General features: G+C 35.8%; 1 protein-coding gene across 9 annotated transcripts in view; it reads left to right on the forward strand.

Moving 5' to 3' along the window:
- The first annotated feature begins 979 nt into the window (after positions 1-979).
- Positions 980-24,329, forward strand: part of ZNF644 (zinc finger protein 644) — a 189,697-nt gene continuing 166,347 nt past the window's right edge. For 4 of the 9 annotated variants that reach the window (XR_009700517.1, XM_061186332.1, XM_061186334.1 and 1 more), the window contains exon 1: positions 980-1,083. The gene's annotated coding sequence lies outside the window, so the exon portion shown is untranslated. The other 5 variants (XM_061186336.1, XM_061186328.1, XM_061186333.1 and 2 more) reach the window with 5 other exon arrangements.

Genomic DNA, 24,329 nt, shown 5'->3' on the forward strand with positions numbered 1-24,329 from the left:
ATTAACTAATTCAGCAAGTATAAATACCTGTCGTTTGGAATCTATGTTTGCTGATAATGATGATGAAGTCACCATCCTATAGTAAAGGGAATGTTTCTCATTCTTGTCAAATACGTGCAATTACAGTGTATTCCTCTGAATGCCAATGACATCTTGAGGGTTTGGAAAAGCAGAGTTTTACGATAGCTGCTAAACTAACAAATGAAAAATTTTTTTCTTTTTTAAATGAGAACCCAGAGATTCAGAACAGCCAAAGAACTTATTAAGGCAGGACTAGTAGATTCCTCAGGAAATTTTGATTCATGTCAAACATGTTAGCAACTTCTATGTTTGCTAAGTTCAAAAGCAACGAGAATAGCTCCTAATCAATGTTTCTCAAAGTGTGGTCTGTGAAACTCTGTCCTCAGACTCTGAGGTGGATACTTGTTTAAAAAGTTTTCTAGAACTCTCTCGGGACCTACTAATTCTTTGAAGGGTAACCAGCATATCGGGTGCTTCTTATATAACTTTAATTCGGAGACCCACAACACATTCAGTAATGCAGGGAGAAAGTATGTTCACAGAATCAAATTGGACCAAACCCAGGGCCCCTTTTAGAGAAGGCTTTTCCGTTAACTGAGATGCTACACTTCATGCTCTGCTTGTCCATCAAGCATCTCCCAACAACTGGTCCCCTTAAGATCCAGAAAACTTCTTCTGCCATTACTCTACAGTTGTGACCGGCAATCTCGAGTCCTTTAGCTGTTTTCCTCAACAGTAGAAAGAAAAGGAACTGTGGCCCTCTCGTGATTGTGGAAATCAAATATGGGTCTGTTCCACCTTAAACGGCCTAGGCTTGCCTAAGTGTTTGGGTCTTGCAGAGTTTGGGCACCACCATATTTGGAGCGTGCCTACTTTGGGGCGGGAACCTCCTTGAGAGTGATTAGGTCAGCGCTGGGGGAGGTGACCTTGTCGGGTTTCTGGCACCCGAGAACAGTGGTGCACTGTTTCTGCTGCACCCGTTGGTGTAATTGGCCCAGGCGCTCCACCAGCGCGAAGCCGCCGGAGAGCTCCTCGCTGGCCGCCCCCGCGGCCCGCAGCTCGGTAAGAGGCGGGAAAGCAGCGCGCCTGCGCCGTGGGAACCGGGGCCGAAGGCGAAAAGCGGGGAGCGGAGGGGGGCCGTTGGAGCCGAGTAGCGTACAGAGCGGCGTGTGACGCGGGGACGCCGCGCGCTCCCAACGTCGCCCCGGTTTGACGCACACGGCACCAAACTGTGAGTTTCAGGGGTTATTTGGTCGGATTCGCCGGGACCCGTGTGGGTTTCGGGCCTCTGGGTTGTGGCGGCGGCGGGACTGAGGGTGGCGGAGGAACTTGGGGGACCCGGCCTTCGGCGCTCGGGCCCGGGGAGCTACGCCCTAGGCTGGGTCCCAACCATCCAAAAGGACGCATTTTGCCGCACAGGCTAAGATGGCGGCGGCGGCCGAGGAGGCGGAGTTGGTGCTACACAAGGAGCCCGGGATCCGGGTTCGGGGAGGCGGCGGCCGCGGTGGCCGCGGGGGGCGGCGGTGCCTGAGGTGAGCGGCGGCCGCCGCCGCGGGGCGGGACTCGGCGGAGGTGGGGAGGGGGGGGGACTTTTCCACGGCGGCGTCGGAGGATCCGGTAGCGGACACAAAGGGGCTGAGCTGGGCACTAGACTTGGGGGTTTTGTTTAGTCACATGAAGCTGAGCAGCCAGTGAGCAGTAGGGGGAACGGGCCGAGATCAGGCGGCTTGGGGAGCCTTGCGGTCGCCATTGCAATGCACTGAGTAACGGGGCGGTCCGAGAGCAGTCACCAACCCCTCTCTTTGGGGCTGCTCTGCCTCGGCCAGAAGCATAGGCTCTGGCGTTAACTGTACACACCCCTCCCCTAACGTGGGACCAGGACCGCAGAGCCCTCCCCTCCCCCTGTTTTGAAAGATCTTATGCCGATAGGTGCCTGGGAAGTAACAGCAAGAGGTAAATCGCTCAAAGTGTTTGGGTTGCCAGGGGCTTGGTGGGTGTCCAGCTAAAGCTTTTTGCTTCTCCAGGTCTGATTCCCTGGCCTTTGTGTCCCTGGGAGCTTAATCTCTGCCAGAGGAAAGCAGGTGTGCTCCACTCCTCCCGTGAACCTGAAGATGAGTTGTCCCAGACCCTTCTCAGTGATTGGAAACTTAGGTGGTGGAACTAACGGTTTCTTGTTACGAGACTTCCACAGACGACTCTCGTGTTGGGATCCATCCATGGTTTAGCAACATTAGTGGAAAACTTTTCTTGAACTGTTTTAAGTAATATTGACATAAATTTAGTTGTTATAAAACTTTTATGTTTAGACTTCGTATTTTGTGTGGTCATTAAGAAGTACTCAACGAGGAGAGAAACATAATTGAGAGCCTGAATGATGGTCCTGTTTTGTATACAAGTTAATAACTTCAACAGAAATAACCAAAACACCATCATCTATTCTGGCCGGTCCTAACTAATGCCAGGCTTGTTGCATCTGGATGATAGATTAGATTTGCCTTAATAATATGTTGCCTCTCTGCAGTAGTTTAGTTACATAGTTTTGGTCCCACAAGAAAAAGAGCATTTCAAAAAATAGACAACTCAAATTGCTCAAAGAAAGGAAACCTGCTGTTTGCCTTCAGTCATATGTGTAAGTATCCAGGGAACTAGATGGCAGCAATATTACATCGATAGGTTTTTGTAAGAAAAAATTATAAAGAAGTTACAGTTTAGTTTAGACATTTTAATAGGTGAAACATGAAGGCTTGACTAGTATGAATGCAGTGATATGTATATTGCTGTTAAAATCATGGTGGTGTAAGTTTTAGAATTTCTAACAATTTAAACTTATACTGCACTTACATCTACATCATACTTGGTATATTTGTAATATTTGAAGTACAAAATTGGGAAACAACTAATGTTTTGGCCAGGTCACGTTAACAAATTAAATTACTTGATTGAAGGGATATTTAAGCACATTTATATAACTAGCTTTAGATCTCTGTTCACATCGAATTTGAACTTTTCAACATTACTTAAAACTTTGATTTTCCTTTTTTTTTTTAACCCAGATTTATGTTTCCCCCCCCCTTTTAGGTTTTCTCCTTCTAATAGAGAACACTCTTGTATTAACAAATAGGAGATATATTAATATCAGCAAAATTATTATTGAATCATATAGTTTTAGTGTAGAAGGAATATTAGAGAACTAGTATTACTCTCTCTTTTTCAGTATATTGAGGGCCAGAGATGATTAAGTTAATGGCATGATGGAAAATTGTCTCTCAACTTATACCTCATTAGTCTTTTCATTGGTCACATTGCTGGGATAAGGAGGTGACCATCTGCAACTAATAATGGTTATAAAACAAAACAAGGGAGTATGCTTGAGAGTACTTGTTATTCAGATACTATTATATTAATGAGAAATTCTGTGACGATAATTTAAAACTTTTATTTAACTTGATATGGTAACTTAGTTTTTAAAGTGACTTCCAAAGTGAAACAAAATCAGTTACAAAATACAGACATTTCAGATAATTTCAAAGCAATGTTGCTTTTGAATTCTGAGGTTTTCAAATCAATTGACGCAGAAATTTGAAAAACCAAAACAGGTAGCTTGATAAACTTCTTGGAAAGTTTGAAGTAATTGCCATTACTATTAGTTATTAGATAAGAAATGAGATAGAGGCTTGAAACAGTGATGCTGGTGCATTTAATTTTGTAATAGTGTTTTAGTTGGAAAAATGGACATACCACTTTGCCTCCTGTTAAAAACAACTTGTTAAGACTAACTAGTACTACTGCTGAGTAGTAAATCTGTAACATCTGTTAGGAAATTCAACAAGTAGTAAAATCATTTATGATGGGATCCCACAGTTATCTTTAACTTCTTTAGATATCACGTTTAAAAAAAACAGGTAAATTGTCTTTAGGTTTTAAAGTTTTTATGGGTCTTTTAAGGTGCACTTAAATTATTGATTTTTCTAGGAAAGTTGATATATTTCTTAATTTTCAACACTATGTGAGTGGATTTAATTATACTTTGGTTTTGTGATAATTAGGATTACTCCCGGATTCTCTGTATCAATAATTATGAAGTGAGTCTGTCACCTGCAGACCTTAAACTTTTTGCAGGTTTAATTTGTCATTCAAGTTATAAAAGAGGGAGAAGTTTGTTGTGGTTGAATTGAGACTGTATTGGGTAACAGGAGGAGAAAAGAAAGACTCAAGGACAGTTACTTGAAGTGGTGGGGTTACCTGCAATTTAAAAAATTTAAAGAAATTGGTTGTTAGAAAAGATCAGGTTCATCTTTCTCTCACCCCAAATATATTACTAGTGTTTAGGGTTACTTATTTAGACTCTTCTCAGAATGTGATTCTAAAGGAAAGCAGGGGATCTTACTCTTTTGGGAATGCTTTTCTCATGACTGCTTTTTCAGACATATATTGAGGCAACTATAGCTTGCACCGAATGCAGAAATTGGAATGTTGAATTATCCAGCCCTAATTTTTAAAGAATGCTAGTTTTAGCAGTTCTTTTTTAATGTTTAAAAAATTTTTAAATTGATAGTCTGTAAAATAAAACATGAGAATAAAGGATGGATACTATAATATTTTGGATAGATATTCAAATAAGCTCTAATTTTTTTATATTTATTTGTTATTAATCCATCTGGTATAGAGAATGTCTGCTTTGTAGATGGAGAATCTGTAGATATTGAACAGAATTGTGTAGCACTGACTGAAGCAGTTCTAGAAGTGGTGTCTTTTAATTCAGGTTTATTAGGAGGGAATAGCTGCTTTTATTAGTGCAACCCATTTATGTCATTGAATTTTGAGAAAACTGAGAATAACCAAACTGATTCTAGCACTAGCTCACCCTGCTGGTTGGCTAAAGTATTTCTCTTCTTTCCCCTCTTAAAACAAAACAAAACAAAACAAAACACCAAACATAAAGATCACTTGAGACCTAGAAGGTAGAACACCAAGTTCAATTCGTGGTCTTTCTTCAGATAGCTGGAGTCTCCATGAAAAAGGTGTATTCTCCTCTCTACGGCCTCAGTTGCTGTACTGTCTAATTTTTTCTTAGATCTGCTGAAGCTGAACTGTGAAGTTACTATCCTCTCTGAATTTACTGGGAACTCTTATGTGATTAGGAGGAGTTAGTATGTTTTTGTTCCTTTAAATTCAAGATAAAAGATCCTTTGACTACTGAGAGATGTTAGCAGTCCCATGAGATAAACTTTCCAGGAGGAGAAGAGTCCAGGATTTCAAGAGGAGGAAGAGGAGAAAAATGCTAGGGTAGCAGCAACAGCAGTGCATACTTCTCTTGGATGAGGGAAAGCGAGACTGTATTAAGATTAGCGTTTCTAAGAGATTTCCCTTGCACTGTCCCTCTACTAACGTTTGCCCTATCTCCTCTTCTGTCTGTAAGCTGTAGCCTTCCCATTTCATTTGGGATTCTTGGAACTGTGATTTTGTAGGTAACTTTGTGTAAAGTATGGATGAGTGATTTGTTCCTTGAAATATGATTCTATTAGTCTAAACTGTGATAGAAGTGAAGTTGGTTAGAGTGATAAACACAATGTTTTAGGTATTAAGCTTTTTAGTATGTATATCATTCATTGAAATTGAAAATACAGCTTTATTTTGTTTAACTGAAATATAGTTGATGTACAATATTATTTTAGTTTCAGGTGTACAACTTAGTGATCAACATTTAAATACATATGGAATGATCACCAGGATAAGTCTAGTAGCCATCAGACCCCATACAAAGTTATTATAATACTATTGACCATATTTCTTATGCTGTATATTATATTACCTCCCCATGACTTACTTATTTTAAAATTGGAAGTCTGTACCTCTTAATTCCCTTCACCTATTTTGCCCATGCCCCTCCCCATTCTGGCAACCACCCTGTTTGTTCTCTGTATCTATGGGAAAATACAGCTTTTAGAAGACTTTGTACAAAGTCAGTAAACTAAATATGTTGTGAGTCAAAAGTATAATTTCAAATTAAAAAGCACCTAATAAAGTGTTGGGATTAAAGTACAGTTTACAAACCATATTTACTTGTGTTATATCAGTTATTTATCTAATATTTATGAAAGATGAACATTTTTATCCTTTCTTCCAGAGTATTTATCCTTTTACTTGAAAGCATAATATCTTTTCATCAGTTTCTTGAGGAAGATGTCAAACATAACTAGTATTTTCAAAACACCAATTACTGGGGAGGGGGATGGTTCCTAATTATTGTTGAATAGTTTGTGCAGGATGGGAGGATAAGGTTTAAAAAGTGTAAACCTTGAAGTAAAACAGGTGGGGTTAAGATCTAGCTGTGTGAGCACTAGGCAAGTAGATTTAGCAATAAGAAATCTTCACAGAGGTGTAGGTTTATATTACATAGTTCATGTAGTAAAGTCCTTAGCTTTCTGATATGTAATGAATGCTGAGTAAATGTTAGCTGTTAGAATAATAGTTATTATTATTATCATCATTGTTTAATTGTGTTTCCTACAGTAACGTGAAATTTTCACATGTGAGTGATCTGAAGTTGTATACTTTTTCTAACATTCCATTTTGAGGCCCATATCTACAAAGGAAGTAAGAGACAGTCATCAAAGTGTGGCATCTCCAGTACTAGCAACTAAAGCTATAACCAGGGTCAATATTTCAGGAACACATTCTCTTTTATGGCTGTCAGCTAATGATGATGATGATAATAATGCATTTGGGAGTGAGTGCATTTGAGTGAAGGGCTTTCCCAACCAGTGGGTTGGTTTGCTTTGTTACAACATCCTCAATTTCTTCACTCCCCTTTAAATTTTTGACCATGAGGATGGTGGTGACCATTAGTAGAGAGAAGCGGGTGAGTGGCTATGTGTATTTGTATATAAAGTACACAGAAACCCCAGATGAGAGTGAGGAGTGGCTTCAGCAGAAGCTAGATTGAGGAGAAGAATGTTACCTTTTCATTGCTTAGTCTGAGTCAGGGGAATTTCCTCAAACAGCATTTCCTTTTGCTGTTTTCCTCTCTACACTTCTCTTTGTTTTGTATATATGTGTGCTGGTATAGTCTTAAACTTATTTCCCACTTTAAGTTTTTCTTGTACCACCTACCTTCCCCACTACAAACACAAATTTTAAACTTTAAAAGAAACTGTAAAAGGCAGTTAGTAAAAGTACTTTTAAGTTCACATGAGGAGGGGGTGTGAGTATGAAATATTAGAAGTTTAATATTTGTTGAAAAAATATTTTCAATGGTTTGGAAAAGGAAGTGGGGGGAAGTCACCGATAATCTTGTCACCATTATATAATCATTAGTATTAAAGGAAAGGGAGATGAGGCTGACATTAATTAAGCATCTACTATGTATTCCTTATAATTATGCTGTGATATGTATATATTCCCATTTCATATGCAGGAAAACAAACTCAGACTTGGGTCATGTAGATAGTAAATAGTAGAGCAGCCAAGTTTCAACCTAGGCATATCTTGATTCTACAGATGAGACCTTTTCTATTCTGCCTTCCTAGCCTTTCTTTCTGTATATCTACGTTTTTACCTTATACAGTTGTAAGTTTTGTCTCCTCCTTATGAAAGGTAACATTATAGAAGCGTTTTTCTGCATACCCTTATTTCAAGTGGTGTCTTATTGCCCACATTGTTTATTCATACCACCATATAAAGGTTCTTTGTCTTGGCTGCTGGACATTGGTACAGTGGTATTGGTCAAAATAGAAGCTGCTTATTTCTTTACTCAGTGACTAAGATGAAAAATAATTAATTAGAAAAAATACTCTAATATTTTAGAGTATTAAAATACTCATATTTTAATAATGAAAGTATTAATTAGAACTAACACTCTCTGGGATTAGAAATTCTACGAGTTTAATACTACTATCTATCCTTTCTGGTGAGACATTTAACTCAAAATGGATATATGTAAAATGTAGGTGACATTTTCAGTTTATAGCCATATGAAAACAGAACTTTTAAAATATTTTTATGCTTTGAAATGTCTTAAGCTTCCTTGTTAAAATCTTTAAAGTTGATATTAAAATTAAATAGGTACTTAAATCAACTGTTTAGTTATTATTAATAATTCTTAATGTAATAATCTTTAATATATAAAAAGAGAAAAGCTTAATATTGAATTTCTTACACTGGTACTGGGTGGAGGCCATATATTAAAAGATAATTTGTGGGACATTTATAAATCGATTGTATAGGTCAGCACTGCCGAGTAGAAATATGTTGAGCCATAGTGTGATTTAAATATTTTCATAGTCACATTAAGAAATAAAAAGAAATAAGTAAAATTAATATTAAATTCATTTTATTTAACCTGGTATATCCAAAATATTATCATTTCAACATGTACACATTGAGATACTTGCCATTCTTTTTTTTCACACCAAGTCTTCAAAATCCAGTGTGTGTTACATACTTAAAGCATATCTCAATTCAGACTAGCCAGACTTCAAGTGCTCATTAATCACGGATTGGACAGTGCAGATATAGACAGTAAGTTCTATACAAGTATGGAGAAAGGATAAAGTAGAAATTGAACTGAGTCTTAAAGGATAGTTGAGAAAAGACTATGCTGGGGAAGAACATTCCCATAAAGAAGTGATGGGAATTAAAATAGGAGACATTATTAGAAACCAGATAATAGAGTGGCTTGAATCCAGCTTAGGGAATTTGGTTTCTACGTGTGTGTGTGTGTGTGTGTGTGTGTGTGTGTGGGATAGATGCTGGAGGGTGCCTAATCCATGTCTTGCACATGAGCACTTGATGAATGTTGAATTAACATTTAAGTGAATTAATATGAGGCAGAATAAGAAAAATGCTGGCAGAATACTAACAAAGCCTTGTAGGTCTTATAAGGGGAAAGAGTTGCATTTAGGGAATATTGGTGTTCTGTGATTAGAAATATGATGGAGAATGATGAAAAAGGATGAGAATTGAGAAAAGCTTTTTAGATTTTACCATTATTGGTGACTTGTTTTTAAATGTTTTATTTATATATAATTTACATATATTGAAGTGCACAACGTTTATGAGTACAACTCAGTGAGATGCCACAAATATATATACCCAGGTAACTTCAACCCAGATCAAGATACATAACATTTTCTTCACTGAAAAAGGTGCCTTGTGCCCCTTCTTATTAGTTCTTTCTCAAAGAAGTAAGCATATTCTGATCTCCATCATCTTAAATAGGTTTGGCTTATTTTTGAACTTGCTTATGGCATATTTGCCCTTTCCAAGGGTAGTGAGAGATGACGCCTGAATCTCTTTCTTTTCTATCATTGGCATTGTTGGATGAATTTGGAGGTAAATCAGATGATAGGTAGTTGGTACTGTGGCCCTGCTGTTTTTTTCCAGTGTGATATATACCAACATCAGAGAGATATTTCTTAGTTTTCATTAATAGTAACTTTTTAGAGGTTAGTTTTAATGACCAGAAAATTTGTTTAGAGTGCAGGGGTTTGAATTGCTTCCGTAGATAACATAGTTGTCTGGCTTGCTTTCATTACAGTATTCTCTAGGCATATAGCCAAGAAGTAGGTAGAGGAGATCTTGGATTGCCTCCTTATATAGCTGCTTTTTGGAACCTCTTTATTAGTAGCTTCTAGGCATTATGTAAGTTAGCTTTCAGGCATTTCAGATTACTTAATAAGGTATTTGAGTATTTCTGATTGTGATTGTAGGGGGAGGAATAAATTGGTGCACTTTTGTTTACAGGTAAGTATCCACTCTCAACCAGAAAGATTTTGCCATTTATGTGTAAAGAATGAGAATGCTACCTTAAGGACAGTTGCACAAAAGTTTGAATGGTTAAAATCCATGAAGGACACTTTGTAAATGGATCTGCAATGGAATTATTGATCATGATTTTTTTCCTGTAGTGCTTGAGTCATTTTTTTCCAAATGGGATTAATGGTTACAGCATTGTTTTTCATAAATATTGAGCACTGGAAGCCTTATTGTAGTGTAACAATCTTTCTCTTTTGGGAGAAAGATTTTTTTCTGAAATATGTATCACTTAAAATAAAGTTGTTAAAAGTACATAACAATGAAAATATGTATCATCACATTCTAGTATGCCAAGTTTTGAGGAATATGTTTTGTAAATTGTGCAGAAGTGGACATGAAAATACTTTCTAATTAATGTTTGAATTGTGAATGTTTTTGGGCTTATGAATGAAAGTATTTATATGAAGTTTTGTTTTTTGGAATTTGTACCAAGTTTGCTTAATATACTCTTGCTCCAAGAATTTTAATTGTTGTCTTGAAGAAATAAAACCTCATCTGTGAACTTTTATTATGTAGGTTTTGTATTTGTGAAGTATAGAAGGCCAAAGTAAAATTGATTAGATTAGACATTGAAAAAGTTTGTATATTATCTATAAAATATTAAGACTTTATATAATAGCTTTTTTGGGCTGGAGTTAGAATATTACAAACAAAACAATTAGCATGTTATTATAGCTTTAAGACCTGACTTCTGTGTGTAGAAAAAGAAATATTTAAGGGTATGTTCTATGTTTTTGTGTTGTTTTGAAAAAATGAATGTTATATTTGAATTTGGTTTTGGGAGATTTAATTTTTTTGTATTCAGAAAAACCTTGTTTCCGTGGTTGTATTTCTCCCAACCTTCACTTGTTTTAACTGGGTTAATTATTATACACAATTCATTTAGTACCACACCAGGGTAAGACTGCAGATACATAGAGCAAATGATGTGGTTCCTGCTCCAAAGAGTCATTATCTAAGATACAACTTAAAGAGTGCTTCATAATGAAATATTTGAATTACTGGACTGACACAAAATCATATGAACAGTATACAGTAAGACTGGAAAAGATTCTTGGGAAAAATACTTTTTAATCTAGATTTTGAAGAAGTGTTATGTAAAGATTGGTGGAGAGGGTAGGGAGTATCAGCTAGGGGGAGGGTATGTTAAAAAGCACAGAGATGGATCTTGTGGAATGCAAGCATTTTCCTTGTTTGAAGTAGCATCTATTTTAAATGAATGTAATGAAAAATAAAGCTTATAAGGTTGTTACCTGAGCTGGAGGAATCTAAAAAAGTTTGGATTAGAAATAAGGAATTCTGCTAAAGGCCATTGAACAGAAATACATGAAGGAAAATGAGAAAGATCAGCAGCCAGGTATTACATGGTTAGAGAAGCGATTGAAGTGAGTAAGGTCAGTTAGAGGTTATCATCTTGGTGAATGGCGGGGAGGGTATATTAGGAATAAGAACGGGTAGTTTTAAAATAAAACAGGCGAAAAATGTGGCTCCTAAGTTTGTAGTGCAAAGTTAAAATAAGAATGGAATCCTTTTATTATCTTCTGGTATTGAAAATAAACTTACTTGGAGACACAGTTTGCAAGTAAGTTATTAATACCGATTGAGGTATTATTGTACATTTGCCTTATCCTATAAAAAAAAACTTACAAGCTTTTTAAAAAACCTTTGATTTGAAAACTAAGTAAAACCCAAGAAAGTTATGCTATACTGGTATTTTCTGAATTCCTAGTACTTTCAACTAAAAAACTATTTGAGATGAATAGTAAGAAGAGCTTGTAATTGTATTGCTGTGTTTGGAGTTATAATAGTACATTTAAGCCATGGTTTAAGAGACATTCTAATTGGTATGGGAGTTGGTATGAAAACAAAAGATAACAAAAATTAATACCTGGACTACCAGTGTTTGAATTTTTAAAAAATAGATATTGTTTTAAAAATTGGGGACAGTTGAGAGCACACTGCTTTTATGAGGGAGATCCCTAAAATGTAGTTCCCTCTGGGATATTTAAGATGTAATATGTTTGTCTTTACTGGAGTTTTTAAGAGTTCTTAAATTGAATGTATACTGTTGTCTTACAATGAATACCATTATTCTTAAAATGGAATTAGAAAATATGAAAAAATTATAAAAGTAATATAATTTAAAAAGTATTTTTCTGCCTTTTTTAGAGTTAGTAAATAGAACAGTTTAGGAGTTAATAGAGTCTTGGAGTTTTAAGATAGTATGTTAGTCTTACAACAAGTTTATATTTTAACCACTCTCACAGTTAGTATAGACTTAACTTTGGTTAGTAAAGAAGTTAGTGTGGTTTCTGGCACCATGGTAAAATAGGGAGGTACATTTGACTCCATCCAAGTTACCTGTGGAGGCAAATCAGCTAAAGCAAAAGAGAATAGGTTGTCCCCTACTATCGGTGGGAAAAAGAGATTTCATCCACATCTCTGAAATTTGGGGTTTCTATGTGAATAGAGTGGGTGAGAATAGATGACAGCAGAACAATCTGCTGCTGTTCCTTGATTATTGGATGAACTGGTGGTTTGGGAGTAGGAAGCTTGCCTGAAAGCCCTGCCCTAACCTCTTTCTTAAATAGTTCCCTATTTATACTTTTTTGTGGCTGCAAACTTACTGGAAATAGACCTATCCTCACCTGTGTTTGCTGCCATGGGTCTCTGCACGCTGAAAAGCCATGAAAAATCACTGCATAAATAAGGAGAGGCAGCAGTTTAAATGGGTTGAAAACTAGGAAACCAAATAGATTATTCCATGTATATTGATCCAACTGAAACAGCTCATACAGTAAAGGAGGAGATAGAGGTAACCGTCCGCGGCTGTGGTGGAAACAAAAGTCTTATGCAGTGAAACTGAATGTCTTAATGGTGGCATTGCCATTAACAGTGATACAAATGGCTTCCTAAGTAGGTGTTCTTTGGTGTGACGTTGCTCGCCTAATCATCTCCTGGTTTATCTCGTTTTCCAAGCCTTTTTCACCAACTTTCCTGTCAAATTTGATTACCCAGTACCCTTCTAACAGCCTTTTCTTAAATTAATTGGAATTGATTTCTTTCCCACTCCTCCCCTTTACAAATTGAATTAAAAATTCTTGATATGTGGTTTTGTAAGAGTTTTATCTAAGTAAAAATAACAAATGTTTGAAATAAAGGAATGGCAAAAATGATACTAAAACTTGCAAGTTTCATTCATATCAAGCAAAGACTAAAACTTTTCTAGGCCAAAACTTTTGAATGAGAAAAAGGAATTTTTTAATTAATAAAAAATTAGGACCACTAAGCAATATTAAGCTTGAGCTTTTGTGTGATGAACTCAGAGCACTGAAACATAAGAAGTAGAGTTTCTTTAGAGAAATTGGTAACATCAGTCTTTTCAGGAGACTTTAACTCTCAGATTTTAATAGATCAAGTAAACAAAAATTAAGGCTATAAAGATTTGAATAACAATATGCTTTATTTAATAGGTGTATGCCAAACTTTGTTCCCAATAAAGAAATACACATTTTTTTCCAATTTATGTGAATTAAAAAATTTTTTTTAAATGTCTTGGGCTTGAGAATTTGAAATTTTAATAAGAGGAATTATATATGTCAATATTTTTTGACTACAGTATAGAAGAACTAGATGTTAAAGCCAAAATGATTGTAACTACTTGGACGATTAAAACTCTGTATCCTACTGGAACTTGAGCCTAAATTTCATACTATTTAAAAAGGAACAACAGTGAAGACATGACACATCAAAACTGATGAGATGAATATCTTTTTAAACATGGTGAATTAAATAACCATTTACTTTGTTTGATATCAAACCCCTACTCGAATTATAGTAATTTTTTTTTTAATCGTAGGCTGTCAAGGACAAAGAAAACTGGAAATTTGATCACAGAAGTAAAACTTTGGAAGCTGGAAAGCAACTACTCCGTAGCTCTAAGAAAACTCAACTTTCTACTTTCAGTGGGGAAGGCCTAGAATGGTCTAGAATTATGCTGTTGAACCTTGGGGTACTTAAGGAATTTAGTGGCTGCAGGTACCTCGAAAGAATTGTTTAAGAGTTAATAACAAGTTAACAACACTCATGGTGCCAAGAAACTTTATCCAAGTTTCTTCTCTGATATTCAAAGGGAAAATCTCTGTTCTTGAACAGTAGGCAAGCTCAGGTTAAGGGTGTCTGTCATACTCAAAAACAGAGAATTGAGTAGAAATTTACATGTTGAACTGGGAATCATCCACAGTCTCTTTTCTTCTCCTAGTTCTGAGAGTACTAGGTATCAGGCTTCTACCCCCAGATGTGAGATTGGAAGATTCATCTTGCTGTAGCAAACTGATTGTCAGGAAAAAAGACCAACAGATAATAATAGATAAGGATCCACTAGGGAAATCATCAGGCTGATCATCTCACACTGACACCTACCCATTAACACAGAACTTCAAGGCAACTTTTAAAAAAAAGATTCTTTTCCATTATAGTTTATCACAAGATACTGGATATAGTTCCCCATGCTACACAGTAGGACGCTGTTGTTTATCCATTCCATACAGAGCAGCCTGCCTCTGCCAATCCCAAACTCCCAGTCTATCCCTCCCCTGCCCCCAGCCGCAACCCATAAGTTTGTTTTCTGTGTTTATGGGACTGTTTCTATTTTGTAAATAAGTTCATTTGTATCATATTTTAGATTTCCCATATAAGTGATGTCATACGGTATTTGTCCTTCTCTGACTTACTTCACTTAGTATGATAATCTCTAGGTTCATCAACTAGACAACTTTTAGGTGCTTCATTTTAAAATATGAGATTAAGGATCATTAAACATTTTAGGATAACCACAATAAGAAAGAGAAGAAGGAAATAGAAACTTACTATTAAGTTTTAAAACTTTCTATTTAAGTTTTAAAAGAAAACTTTAAAAAGTTACTGATATCTTTGCAAGTAAGGGGATAATTGTATCTTTGAAATAAGAAAGGATGCTATAAAAAAGCAGTCCTCAGAAAAAAAAGACGAGCTCTTTCTTAGACATTTAGAATATGGAATACTTAATAGAAGAGTTAGAAATTTAGGATGTTAAATTTCTAGTTGAAGGTTAGAAGATAAAATTGAGAATATCTTCCACAAAGTAAGACAAAAGAGATGTAAAGTAGGAGAAGATAGAGGATCACTCTTGGCAAGTTCAACATGTGAAAAATCAGAATTACAGAATGGGAGGAAATGGATGGAGGCAATTATTTTAAAATAATTGAACAAAAATCTTGAGTTTCCACATGAAAAGGACTCATAGCATGCACAGCATGGTGACTGGAAAAAAAAAAAAAGAACCATATAAAAGTACATCATGATGGAATTTCAGACACCAGAAATAAAGGGAAGATCCTAAAAGCTTTTGGTTATGGAGCATATAAAAGAGATTAGTAATTAGTAACATTGGATTATTATTAATATTATTAATAATAATATTAATATTATTTCAATCAATAATGAAATAATGCCTCAGAATCCTGAAGGAAAGTTATTTCCGAACTACTAATTCTGTACCTTCCCAAGCTGTCAAATGTGGGAGTAGGCTAAAAATATGAAACATGAGGTTGTTAGAATATTTACTTCAAATGTACTGTATCTCAGGAAGTTACTAGAGTATGTGGGCTCTATCAGAATGATTGGGTAAATCAAAAAAAGGAGAGATCCAGGAAACAGGATTTAGTACAGGAGAAAACGATGATTGTGCAGGGAGATGCAAGGAATGTGGCTGTGCAGCAGGTCTGAAGAATAATCAGTTCCTGAGGAGGACAAAGGGATCTAGATGGTATGTCTTCTGAAAATACACACACAAGATATAGAAAGGATTTTTGTGACGTTATTCATAAGGGATATTTATCTGTAGTTTTATTTTCGTGTGTTTGAGAAGGATTGGTGTCAATTCTTTAAACGTTTGGTTTAAAGGTAGATTTCACCAGAGAGGCCATCTGGTCCTGGCTTTCCTTGTGGGGAGTTTTTTCATTACTTACTCAATCTCTTGTTATCGATCTATTCAAGATTTCCTGTGTCTTCTTGAATCAGTTCTGGTAGTTTGGTTTTTTCCCTAGGAATTTGTACATTTCTTCTAGGTTACTTAATTCGTTGCCATTCAATTGTACGCTTCCCTTATAATTTTTTATTTCCTATTATAAAGCCAGTATTAAAACCTTTTTCACTAATGATTGTAATACACCTTGAGATATTTTAGGTTTGGTTCCAGACCACCACAATAAAGTGAGTCACATGAACTTTTTGGTTTCCCAGTGCATATAAAAGTTATGTTTACACTATTCTGAAGTCCATTAAGTGTGCAACAGCATTATGTCTTAAAAACAGTGTCCATACTTTAGTTAAAAAAACTCCATTATTAAAAAATGCTGACCATCATCTGAGCCTTCATCAAGTTGTAATCTTTTTGCTGGTGGAGGGTCTTGCCTCAGTGTTGACAACTGCTGACTGACTGATCAGGGTGGTGGATGCTGAAGGTTGGGGTGACTGTGACAACTCTTAAAACAAGACAACGGTGAAGCTTGCCACATCGATTTACTCTCCCTCTCACTTGAACACTTAGAGGCCATTGTAGGGTTATTAATTGACCTAATTTCAATATTGTTGTGTCTTAGGGAATAGAGAGACCTGAGAAGAGGGAGAGAGGTGGGAGAACAATCAGTCTGTGGAGCTGTCAGAACACACAATATTTATTAAGTTCACCATCTTATGTGAGCATGGTTTGTGGTGCCCCCAAACAGTTACAATAGTAACATCAAAGATGACTGATCACTGATCACCATAACAAATGTAATAATGATGAAAAAGTTTGAAATGTTGTAAGAATTACCAAAATGTGACACACAGACACAAAGTGAGTAAATGCTATTAAAAAAGTGGTGCTGATAGACTTGCTTGATGCAGGGTCACTACAAACCTTCAGTTTGTTAAAAAACCACAGTAACTGCGAAGCTTAATAAAACAAGGTATGCTTGTAATTTGTCTTTTTTTTTTGGTCAGTACCTAGCTGAAGGTTTGTCAATTTTGTTGATATTTTCAAAGAACCAATTTTTGGTTTCATTGATTTTTCTTTATTTTTAAAAAAATTTGTTTCATTTCTGCTGTAATCTTTATTATTTCCTTCCTTCTGTCTGCTTTGGGTCTAATTTGCTCTTTTTCTGCTTCCTTAGGATGGATGGTTAGGTTATTGATTTGATATCTCTTTTAAAGTAGGCATATATAGCTATAAATTTCCCTTTAAACACTGCTTCCACTTCATCCCACCAGTTTTAGTGTGTTGTGTTTTTGTTTTCATTTCAACATATTTTATAACTTCTCATGTGATTTCTTCTTTGATCTAATGAATATTTAGGAGTTTGTTGCTTAATTTCCACATATTTGTTACTTTTCCAAATTTTCTTCTGTTATTAATGTCGAGTTTCATTCCATTATGGTTGGAGAACATACTTCGTATGATTTGATTTCTTTTAAATGTGTTGAGACTTGTTTTATGGCTTAACGTATGGTCTATATTGGAGAATGTTCCATGTGCACTTGAGAAGAAAGTGTGTTCTGCTCTGCTTGAGTATTCTGTAGCTATCTGTTAGGTCTAGTTAGTTTATAGTGTTCAAGTCTTTTATTTTCTTGTTGGTCTTCTGTCTGGTTCTATCCGTTATTGAAAGTGAGGCATATAAGTCTCCAACTATTTTTGTTTTTGTCTGTTGTCTGTTTCTCCTTTCAATTCTGTAACTTTCTGCTTCATATATTTTGAGGTGTTATTGTTAGGGATATATATGTTTATAGTTCATCCATAAGTTTTAATGAATTGACCCTTTTATTATAAAATGTCCTTCTTTGTTTCTAGTGATGATTTTTTTTTCTTAATATCTTATATCTGATAAGAATATAGCCACTCTAGCTGTCTTTTGGTTATTGTTTGCATTGTACATCTTTTTCTATCCTTTCACTTTAAATTTACTTGAATCTAAAGTGTCTTTGAATCTGAAGTATGTCTCTTGAAAGCAGCATATAGTTGGATTGTGTTCTTTTACCCATTCTGCCAAATCTCTGCTTTTTGACTGGAATGCCCAATTAATTTGCATTTAATGTAATTACTGATAAGGTAGATTTTATGTCTTCCCTCTTGCTATTTGTTTCCTATATGTCTTAAGATTTTTTTCTGTTGTTGTTCCTTTATTCCTCTATTATTGTCTTCCTTTGTGCTATTATTGTCATGCAAATTGTCTTTCTATGTCTTTTAAATCCAATAGGAGAAAAAAAGAGTCACAAATTTTTAACTTACAGTGTCTTTTATGTTTACTTATCAGGTTACCTTTACATGCCCTTTAATTCTTCAGGCATACTCAAGTTACTGGCTGCTGTCCTTTGATTTCAGCCTGAAGGACACCCTTTAATATTTCTTGTACAGCAGGTCTGCTAGCAGCCAGTTCTCTCATTTTTTGTTTATCTGTTGAATGTCTTAATTTCTCTTTCATTTTGGGAAAGTAGTTACAGAATTATTGGTTGACAGTCTTATTTTTTCAGTACTTTGAATATGTCTTCCCATTGTCTTCTGGCTTTCATGGTTTCTGACATGAAATTAGCTGTTAATTTAATTGAGGATTTCTATATGACAAGTTGCTTATCTCTTGGCTTCTTTCAGGATTCTCTCCTTGTTTTTTGAGAGATTGATTATGAAGTATCTAGGTGTGAATCTCTTTGAGTTTGTCCTACTTGTGATTCCTTTAGCTTTTGGGGTGTTTAGATTAATGTTTTTCATTAAATATGGAGTAATTTCAGCCATTATTTATTCAGATATTACTTCTTCCCCTCTTTCTCCTCTCTTCTGGGACTCCCATTCTGTATTGGTGTTCTTAATGATGTCCTTCAGGAATATTAGACACACTGTTTTGTTTTTTCCTCTTCTTCTCCTCAGAGTGGATAATCTCAATTGGTATATCTTCAGATTCACTGATTCTTTCTTCTGTCTGCTCACATCTGCTACTAAAACCTTGTAGTGAATTTTTCATTTTCATTCTTGTACTTTTCAGCTTCAGAATTTCGATTTTGTCCTTCTTCATGATTTCTATCTTTTTTTTTTTTTTTTTACCAATTTCAAGAACTATACACATTTTATTTTCTACAGACCTGAATTTGACTTTTTAAAGTTAAATTTACACACATTTACATGCACAAACTCTATGTATATTTTTAACAAATGTATGTACATTTATATCCTACATCCCTATAAAGATGCAGAATTTTTCTATCACCTCAAAAATCTTCTTGTGTTGATATTTTCTGCTTGTGAGACATCCATACTTTCCTCTAGTTCTTTTGACATGGATTTCCTTTAGGTCTTAGAACATATTAAAGCTGATTTATAACTTTGTTCACTAAGTCCAATGTCTGAGTTTCTTCAGAGACAGTTTCTTTTGACTGCCTTTTTTTTTTTTAATGTGTATGAGCCATACTTTTTTTATTGTCTTGTCATTTTTTTGTTGAAAACTGCATTTTAAATAATGTGGCAGCTCTGATGATTAGATATTCTCCCTTCCCCAGCATTTGTTGTTGTTACTGTTTGTTGTTGTTAGTTTAGTGATTTTTCAGAACTAATTCTGTAAAATGTGTATTCTTTGCTATGTGTGGCCACTGAAGTCTCTCTACTCAGTTAGCTTAGTGGTCAGCCAATAATTGGACAGTGATTTCCTTAAATGCCTGAGACCAGTAAGTCTCCCAGTATTTGTTGATAGGCTCTGTGTGTGTGTGTGTGTGTTGGGGCACACCTTCAGCACTCAGCCAGGAAATTTGTAACTTTGCCTTACCCTTCGTTTCCTGTTTGTGCAGAGCTTCCAGGTTAGCCAGAGGTGAGCACTTAGGGCCTTCTCAGGCCTTTCCTGAGCATGTGTACAACCTAGAGCATGTGTGCAGCTCTGGGCACACATTTGACCATCTAGATTCTCAGGAATATATTGGAGCTTTTCTAAGCCCCAATTTTTCTTTTTAAGCTTTTTGGTTAGTCTATTGTTGGTCTTATCTGTTATCCACTGCCTCAGTCAGCTGTAACATTATACAATTTTTTCCAGTCGTTTTTGACAAATGCCCTTGGGGAAAGGCTTTTTTTGCACTGAGTGCCCTCTTAGGTCAAATTTAAGATAGCTTTGGGAGTGGTGTCTTCCAGGAAACCACCAGACATGTCAAATAATGACAGTCCTCTGAGAATGCAGTAGTGAAGGAGCTCTCACCCTCTTCTGCCCCCCTCAGGTAACTGCCAGGCTGCTGGTTTTCACCAGGCCTGTAGACTGTTGGCTTTCAAGTCTACTGTGGCGCTAGGGTGGGAGGATGGGAATACGGCAAAAGAAATGCCACAAAGTTTGCTGGTCTCATCAAGATTCAGCCATCTTTCTTGAATAAACTCTCCCCAGATTGCTGCAAATCTTTGGTTAATTTCTAGAGTTTGGAAAACGTTGACTCTGTTTTTGTCAGTGTTCTTGTTGGTTTTATGGAGATGATTTTTGAATCTCCTTATTTTGGTATTTTTGCTGGTGTCTTACCATTGAGTTTTCAAAATTCTTTTATATATATATTTTTATTTTAACACACTAGTCATTTTTAAAAAATATTTATTTATTTTATTTTTGGCTGCGTCAGGTCTCAGTTGCGGTATGTGGGATCCTCTGCTCCAGCATGTGGGCTGCTTGTTGCAGTGCGTGGGCTTCTCTCTAGTTGTGGCACACAGGCTCAGTAGTTGTGGCACGCAGCCTCTCTAGTTGTGGCCCGCATGCTCAGTAGTTGCGATGCGCGGGCTTAGTTGCCCTGCAGCATGTGGGATCTTAGTTCCCCAACCAGGGGTCAAACCCATGTCCCCTTCATTGAAAGGCGGGTTCTTAACCACTGGACCACCAGGGAAGTCCCCAAAGTTCTTTCATATTTTAGATATGAGTCTTTTGTCAGGTATGTAGTTTGCACACATTTTCTCCAAATTTGTCACTTGCTTTTTAATCCTCTTCACAGGATCTCTCACAGAGTACAAAATTTTCATTTTGATCAAGTCCGGTTTATCAGATTTTTTCTTCTAAGGATCATGCATTTGTTATTTCTAAGAACACTTTTCTGTCTTTAGAACCTGATGATTTTTTTCTATCTTCTACGAGATTAATAATATTACATTTTTCATGTGTATCTATAATCCACTTTGAATTAACATTGGTATAGAATGTCAGATTTAAGTCAGTGTTTTGTTTTGTTTTTTCTCTCCACATATATCCAGTTGCTCTAGCAAAATTTGTTGAAAATACTTCTTTTCTCCATTGAATTGCTTTTGCACTTTTGTCAAAAAATCAATTAGCCATTTTCCTGTAGGGCTATAGTATAATTTGGGGAGGTTACAGAGGGATATAAGAGGGTAAGTCATTTTCTTACACAGGAAATAATCAGATGCAAAATGAAAAATCAAGATATAACTGTATTGTTTAGAAATTGGTGGGGGGGGACTTCACTGCTGTTTTTCATAACATGCTTTATTTGATTTTTAAAATATGTATTTGTATAGCTTTGATTAAAATAAAAACAAAATACTATAGGATAATGCTAGTGCCTTATTTACGGAAAAATTCAAAGCCTTAAATGTCTGTGTTTTTAGTTTTGAAACATTTTTACTGTGGAAAAAATGCTCAGAATAATGCATGGAAAAAATGTCCAACTTAAGTATTCAAAAGTACATACCTGCTTAGTCACCCCCTGTCAAAAATTAAAACATTGCCAGATCCTCCACTCTGCTTCTTCCCAAACCTCTTCTTCTCTGTTAGGGTATTACCATCCTACGTTTTCTGGTACTAACTTTTTTGCTTTATATTTTTACTATTAAAAAACACATTTTTGAAATTTTTTCTGTTAATGAAATTTATGTAAGTGGGTCCTGGCTTTTCCAGCTTTGTTTATGAGCTTTAGTTCTATTGTTGCATATAACTGTAATTCATTCACTTCCATTGCTGTACAGTATGTGAATAGTCCACGGTTTATTCATTCTATTTTTGATGGAAATTTGAGTTATTTCCATTTTTAGGCTTCTGTAAATAATGCTATGCATTAACTTGTACGTGTCTCCTAGTACACACATGCACATGTGTATATTTAGTAAATACCTAAGAGTTTAATAGCTTGGTTTTAGAGTGTATTTATGTTTAATTTCAGAAGATATTCAACATTTTTTTCCCAAAGTGTTTGTAGCAATTTATAGTCATCAACAGAGTTCCTTTTGCACTTCATCTTCTCCAACACTTTATATTGTTAATCTTTAATTTTAGCAATACTAGAGGGTGTGTAGTGCTGTCTCATAGTGGTTTTATTTTCCATTTCCCTTATTGCAAATGTGATTGAATACCTTTTATTATGTTTATTGAGCAGGTTTTGTAAATATTTTGTGTATTTGAAAAAGAATGTGTATTCTGCAGTTTTTGGGTGCAGTATTTACATGTGTCTGTTAAGTCAGGGGTCCCCAATCCCCGGGCTGCGGACCAGTACTGGTCCACAGCCTGTTAGGAACCAGGCTGCCCAGCAGGAGGTGAGTGGCCGGCGAGTGAGGGAAGCTTCATCTGCGGCTCCCCATGGCTCACATTACCACCTGAACCCTTCCTCCCCCCACCCACCGCCACCCCCGCCCCCTGGTCTGTGGAAAAATTGTCTTCCACGAAACCGGTCCCTGGTGCCAAAAAGGTTGAGGACCGCTGTGTTAAGTCAGTTTTGTTAATCATGTTGTTCAAAACTTCTGCATCCTCACCAGCTTAACTTCTGCATGCTTGTTCAATTAGAGAGGTATGTTAAAATCTTCTACTGCTATTATGGATTTGTCTTTCTTGTGTTGCTGTCGATTTTTGGTTTACATATTGGAATCCATATTACTAGGGGCACACAAATTTAGAATGGTTTCATGTTTCTGATGAGTTGAACCGTTTATCATTATTGATTCTTTTTATCTTTGGTAATGCTTTTTTGCTTTGAAATCTACCTTTATTGATAATAACATCTCTACACAAGCCTTCTTATTGTTAGTGTTTGTGTGGTTCGTTTTCTCCCCCCAACCATTTATTTTAAATTTTTCTGTGCCTTTATGTTTTAGAAGTATTTCATGTATACACCATATCATTGTTGTTTTACTTTCAGTCCCATCTAACACTCTTAGTCTTTTAATTATAACATAAAATTTATTTAGATTTCATAATATTACTGGTTATTGGGACTTAAGTGAATGATCTTATTATGTGCTTTCTATTTATTAGGACTATTGTATTCTTTTTCTCGCTTTTCTTGCCGTCTTTTGGATTAACTATTTTTATTACTTCTCCCCTTCCCCCGTCTTTTTTTTTTTAACTGTTGGTTTTGTCTGCTAGCCACAAGAATCTGTTTTGTTTATTTGAAAATATCTTTTCTTCATTTTTGAAGAATAGTATCACTGGATATAGAAGATGTTCCAGTATCCACTTTTTTCTGGTGATAAGTCAGCCATTACTTGTATTGTCATTTCCCGTATATAACCAGTCACTTTTCTCTGGCTGCACTCAAGGTTTTCTCGTTGGCCTTTAGTAGCTTGACTATGATGTATATGTAGAAATGGTTCTTTGTGTTTATCCTGCTTGGGTTTGTTGAGATTCTTGTATCTATAAGTTAATGTTTTCTACCACATTTGAGATTTTTTTTCCATTGTTTCTTCAGCAAAAATTATTTTGTACCTTCTTTACTCTTCTCGCATTCTGTTACATCTTGTTGTACATATGTGTTGAGTTGGGTGTCATCTATTTTGGACTGCCTGATATTGTCCTACTGGTCTCTGAGACTCTTAATTTTTCTTCAGTCATTTTACTTTCTGTTTTTTGGATTGGACAGTTTTATTGCCCTATCTTCAAGCTCACAAGTTCTTTCTTCTGCCATCTCTAATCACCTCCTTTGGGTGAATTTTTATGTCATTTATTTTATTTATCAGCTTTTTCTTCCTTATAGTTTCTGTCAACTCTTTGAATGTATTTTCTTTTAATTCTCATAACATACTTAACATAGTTGCTTGGAATTCTTTATATGCTAACTCCTATATTCAGGGTACTCAGAATTATATCTATTGACACCCCTTTTTTCCTGAGTATGGATCACTGTTTCCTGTTTCTTTGCATATCATGTAGTTTTTGATTGAAAACTGGACATTATGAATATATTTTAGTGACTGGACTCTTTTAATGTTCTTCTGAGAATTCTTGTGTGAAGTTTATAGTCAGATTTTGAAGCTTGATTGTGGTTTACATGTTTCTAGAGATTCCACTAATTCCCAGCTGTTCTGCTGGGCTTGGATTCCGTCCTCTGACACTTCAACCTTGTAGGACTTCAGCTTCCTGCTGCCTAAACTGTACACAGTTGAATGTACCCTGTTGAAAACGCATCAAACTCACAGTAAAGCTTTTTCAAGTGTAGCTTTCTCTCTGGCCTCTGTCAACTTTTCC

Source organism: Eubalaena glacialis, chromosome 3 (assembly GCF_028564815.1).
Source record: "Eubalaena glacialis isolate mEubGla1 chromosome 3, mEubGla1.1.hap2.+ XY, whole genome shotgun sequence".
NCBI classification, from domain to species: domain Eukaryota; kingdom Metazoa; phylum Chordata; class Mammalia; order Artiodactyla; family Balaenidae; genus Eubalaena; species Eubalaena glacialis.